Source organism: Oreochromis aureus, unplaced genomic scaffold (genome assembly GCF_013358895.1).
Source record: "Oreochromis aureus strain Israel breed Guangdong unplaced genomic scaffold, ZZ_aureus HiC_scaffold_377, whole genome shotgun sequence".
NCBI lineage: Eukaryota > Metazoa > Chordata > Actinopteri > Cichliformes > Cichlidae > Oreochromis > Oreochromis aureus.
In genome coordinates, this window is record NW_024108924.1 from 391,059 (window position 1) to 397,058 (window position 6,000).

Consider the following 6,000-nt stretch of genomic DNA (forward strand, 5'->3'; position numbering starts at 1 on the left):
TGTATTTATATAGCACCAAATTACAATAACAATCACCTTATTAAGTAAACCCTTAAAAAATAGAGAGAAAACCCCAAGAATCAGACAAAGCCCCTATAAGCAAGAACTTGGCGACAGTGGGAAGGAAAACTCTTTTTAGCAGGAAAAAACCTCGGAATCAGACTCAGAAAGTTCGGGGGTGAATTGAATTCAATTCAATTCAATTTTCAGAATCAGAATCAGAAACTTTATTGTCATTGTCACAGGTACAACGAAATTAAGAAAGGTCCCCGATCATTGCGTCATCCATAACAATATCAAAATATAAATAAAACAATAAAATTTCAATAAATAAAATAAACAAAATACTTAAAATACTAATAAGTATATAACTTAATATATAATAACTTAATAACTTAATATATAATAACTTAATATACTAATAACTAATAATAATATCAGTAAACATTCACATACATTCCCACATACATGCTTCAGACCGCGAATGGATTAACACAAGAGTGGCGTGATGGACATTTTTTTGCAGTATTCAGATGTGTTATTGCAGTTGGATAAAAGCTGTGTCTGAGTCTATTAGTCCTTGAACTGATTGCCCTGTACCGTCTGCCTGAGGGCAACAGTTCAAACAGGGAGTGGCCAGGATGTGAGGTGTCTTTTATGATGTTTTGGGCCTTTTTAAGACAGTGGATGTTGTGTAGAACTTCCAGTGTGGGGAGTGGGCAGCCAGTGATCTTTTGGGCGGTGTTAATGATCCCTCGTAGTGCTTTCCTCTGAGCTCCTGTGCAGCTAGTGTACCAAATGCAAATACAGTAGGTTAGAACACTCTCAATGGTGGCTCTGTAGAAGGACACCAGCAGTCTTTGTGTGATGTTATTCCTCCTGAGAATTCTCAGGAAGTACAGTCTCTGTTGGGCCTTTTTCAGCAGCTCGGAGGTGTTCACACTCCAGGAAAGGTTCTCCTCTATATTGACTCCCAGGAAGCGGAATCTTGCCACCCTTTCTACGCAGTCCCCATTAATGAATAGTGGTTGGATCTCTGCCTTTTTCCTTCTGAAGTCTATTATGAGTTCTTTGGTTTTTGAAGTGTTGAGGAGGAGGTTATTGGCCTTACACCATGACGTCAGCTGCTCCACCTCGTCTCTGTACATAGACTCGCCACCCTTGGAAATGAGCCCCACCACAGTGGTGTCGTCTGCGAATTTCACAAAGATGTTGCTGTGGTGGCGAGGAGTGCAGTCGTGTGTGTATAGAGAGTAGAGCAGTGGACTGAACACACAGCCCTGGGGTGAGCCAGTGCTGAGACTCAGAGCTGAGGATGTGTGATGGCCAACTCTGACTCTCTGTCTATGGCCCGAGAGGAAGCTATAGATCCACGTGCAGGTGCTGTATGGAAGCCCCAGGTCTTGTAGCTTGGCCACCAGTTTGTGTGGGAGGATGGTGTTAAAAGCTGAGCAGTAATCCACGAAGAGCATCCGCACGTAGCTCCCATGTTCTTCCAGGTGTGTTATGGCAGCATGGAGTGCTGTGGCTACAGCGTCTTCCGTGGACCGGTTTGCTCTGTAGGCAAACTGGTGTGGATCCAGGCTGCGGGGCAGTGCTGCTGTGATGTGTCTGCGGACCAGCTTCTCAAAGCATTTCATTACCACTGGGGTGAGTGCCACCGGTCTGTAGTCATTCAGGCTGGTGATGTGGGGCTTTTTAGGCAAGGGGACTATGGTGGAGGACTTCAGGCAGAGAGGGACAGTCGCCTGTGCGAGGGATTTGTTTAAGATCCTGGTGAAGATCCCAGCCAGCTGTTCTGCGCAATCCCTCAATATTCTGCCTGGCACACCGTCAGGACCCGCCGCCTTCCTCGAGTTAACAGCTTGCAGCATGCGCCTCACCTCGTGCTCTTCCAGGGTGAGGGTGGTGCTGCTGTGGGCGGCATGTTGCTGCTGTGGCTCCAATACCACCGATGCCGTGGTCTCAAAGCGGGCAAAGAAGATATTCAGCTCCTATATTTATTTATATAGTGCCAAATCACAACAGAAGTTGCCTCAAGGCGCTTTATATTGTACAGGAGATCGCACAATAATAAATACAGAGAAAAACCCAACAATCATATGACCCCCTATGAGCAAGCACTTTGGCGACAGTGGGAAGGAAAAACTCCCTTTAACAGGAAGAAACCTCCGGCAGAACCAGGCTCAGGGAGGGGCGGCCATCTGCTGCGACCGGGTTGGGGTGAGAGAAGGAAAACAGGATGAAAGACATGCTGTGGAAGAGAGACAGAGATTAATAACAGATATGATTCGATGCAGAGAGGTCTATTAACACATAGGGAGTGAGAAAGGTGACTGGAAAGGAAAATATCAATGCATCATGGGAATCCCCGGCAGCCTACGTCTATTGCAGCATAACTAAGGGAGGATTCAGGGTCACCTGGTCCAGTCCTAACTATATGCTTTAGCAAAAAGGAAAGTTTTAAGCCTAATCTTGAAAGTAGAGATAGTGTCTGTCTCCCGAATCCAAACTGGAAGCTGGTTCCACACAAGACGGGCCTGAAAACTGAAGGCTTTCCCTCCCATTCTACTTTTAAATACTCTAGGAACAGCAAGTAGGCCTGCAGAGCGAGAGCGAAGTGCTCTAATAGGGTGATATGGTACTACAAGGTCATTAAGATAAGATGGGGCCTGATTATTTAAGACCTTGTATGTGAGGAGCAGGATTTTGAATTCAATTCTGGATTTAACAGGAAGCCAATGAAGGGAAGCCAAAACAGGAGAAATATGCTCTCTCTTTCTAGTCCCTGTCAGTACTCTTGCTGCAGCCCTGGCCTCCAGAGCTGCAAAGATGCTACATTTGTTACAGGTATCATTACTGCTAAAGGAGGCCGAGGAGTAGCTAAACAACTGACACAATGGGCAAGAAAGTGCAGGAGGGACAGGTGAAGTAGCCATGGTGCTAACGAGTCGGCTACGAGCTAAGCTAAGCAAGCAAAACAGTACAGAGACAGTGAGTGAATACTTTGGCTATAAATTAGGTAGTGAGTACACAGAAAGGGTGCTTCAGATGAAGCACGTGAAGATTATACTATGAAAAAGGAATGTATCTAAAAGATTTTAATTAAATTGCTAAGCAGATTAGCTACTCAGAAACACCACTGTGTTTGAGCAGGAACAGGAAGTGATACTCTACCACAAAGCGAGCGAACACCAAGTGACAGCGCCATGGAGGGGGCATTCCTGCTCCTACCATTATGGTAGTACTCTCTTCCTACACTCTTTATAGCTGGTTGGCAGTAGCTTCACCTAGCCTTACCATATAAGAAACATCTTCCTAACCTCTTCAGTATGCCTCCTCCCCAATGATCAACAGAACAGAAGGGAGACAAAATGCCTGTCAAAGGAAGGTATGGCCTTCATCAAAGAGTCTCCAATTAATTTAGGCCAATAGAATGTGCTAATCCTGGTCAGTGCCATCTGGACTGTGTCCCCTGGTACTTGTATAGGAACAGGGAAGGAGGGGAGTGCAGGGTTGAATAATAAATCTAAAATTTGCAGAGATGAAGAAAGGTTGGGAAACATGAACATGAGACATTTTTAATCAGAATTTAAATAGAAGATGAGGCTGATCACAAATATTTTGGACTGCAAAATTTCCAAAATAAAATATAAAATATAAATAAAATATTCTACTTTTACACTGATCATTTCTAATCAGTCCATGAACTGGACTGTGTATTAAAAATATCTATGCAGGGATATACTGTCTACTCAGACTCTGCTAAATTATGCAAAAATGAATGGACATGGCTTTGTATTGGAACTGGATAATGGCTCAATGCATACAGCAGCAGCAACAGCAACCCAAGAGCTTTTTTAAGGCAAAAAAGAGATATTCTTCAAAGACCAAGTGAGTCACCTGATCTCAACCCAATAGTGCATGCCTTTGAGTTACTAAAGACCAAAATGATTCACAAATAAACAGAAACCAAAGTAAAGGCCTGTCTCAAAGAAGATTCTTCTTCTTTGAGAATCTCAAAGAAGGAAAACTTATCAACTGGTAATGTTCATGTCTAGACTTCAGGCATTCATCACACTTTTGTTAAACCCCTTGAATTAAAGCTGAAAGTCTGCACTTTAACCACTTTTAAATAACTGTTTGATTTTTAATAATTGTTTGATTTAAAATGTATCATCATGGTATTAGAGATGCATAGTATTCTTGTACTGCATTTCATGTGATTGGAACGTGTCTGAATTTATTACGTATACTGTACCTGTACAGTCCTTGTACAGAAGTGTTAATGTAGTGTCAAATTTATATATTATACCTGTTTTCCTGGGTTTCTCCCTAATTTCAAGCCTAACTTCTGGTTCTTTCTTTCATTATTACAAATCATATAAGAATCTCTATGTTTTGTATCTTTTCAATATTTCACCTAAGTTGCCTGTATGTATATAAAACACAATCTACACATGAAGTTCTCACATTACATACATTTTAAAACTATGCTGCAGCACAACAGCAACCCACAACCAGATTTTAGAGATGTCTGAACTGTTATTCAAACAGCAGGACAATATTCCTTTATATTTTGCTTTTTGCAAGTATTTAGGGCTCATAGTGGGAAAAAGTCTCCTCAGCCAACATATCAACTCTGTGTGGTAAAAGCCTACCCATCTTACAGAATGCAATTACTTCAGTTCCACTGATGTTTTTAGTGTGTGAATGCATGCTGTTGTTGCTATGTTTTTCTTCCTTTTTTACCATGTTGATTGCAGTTGGTTTAGCATGCCAATATAATGCACTTCACTGTGTTAAATAATATACTATGACCCCTTAAGTAAAATTACAAAAGGAAAATGAAAAGGAAAACAATATGTAAGCGCAGAATTTTAGTCTTTGAGTATCAAAAGGGGACAGACAAAAGCTTTGGGCTCTCCTGCTTAATTGTGCAGTTATTAATACCTCTGTGTTTCCTTGTCCATTCAGTGACTCAATATATATCAATCCATCCGCTTATCCTTTTCAGGGTCGCGGGGGGTGCTGGAGCCTATCCCAGCTGTCATAGGGCAAGAAGCCGGGTACACCCTGAATAGGTCGCCAGTCTGTCGCAGGGCTAACATATAGAGACAGACAACCATTCGCGCTCACATTCACACCTAAGGGCAATTTGGATTAATCAATTAACCTATCCCCACAAACTGCATGTCTTTGGACAGTAGGAGGAAGCCGGAGTACCCGGAGGGAACCCACGCAAACACGGGGAGAACATGCAAACTCCACACAGAAATACCCCGGCCTGAAGGTGGAATTGAACTCAGGACCTTCTTACTGTGCGGCAACAGTGCTAACCACCGTGCCACCGTGCTGCCATGTATATGTATGATATAAAATACTAGAAGCTGTAGAAATACTAAGGGTTGACAGAAGAACTCGAGAAGAAGTGGAAGGTGAGACACTTGGTGCAATGACCCCCCAAGCTAGGCAAGTGGCTCCAGCAGATTTGTAGCTCAACTACAAATCGATGGTTTTTTGATGGTGACCGGCGCCGAATGATGGTCAACTATAAATAGACGTTTTCTCGACGTTGTTGTTGTCACCTGGTCGACTACAAATAGATCAAATATCAATGACAAAAAAACAACGGTACATCAACATCATTACAACGTCCCTATAGTAAGACCGTCGGTTTACCACAGTATTTCAATGTTGTTACAACATTGGCATTTCAACCCTGACCATAACGATGGTTAGGATGAAAAATCAACATCAATTCAATATCGTCTTGCTATCTGGGATGTGTGTGAATGTAGTTTACTGTCCATTTTTTTTGGTACTGCAGATAGTCGAATAAGGCGGCTCACTGGGCATACGTAGGTACGGTCCTTTACGTTCACTTCTGCAGACCGGATCAAACCATCAGCTCCGGGGAATACCCTGTTGATCTTCCCAACAGGCCATGCTGCTCTGGGAAGTTGGGGATCCACTATCATCACCAAAGTGCCCAGCTGG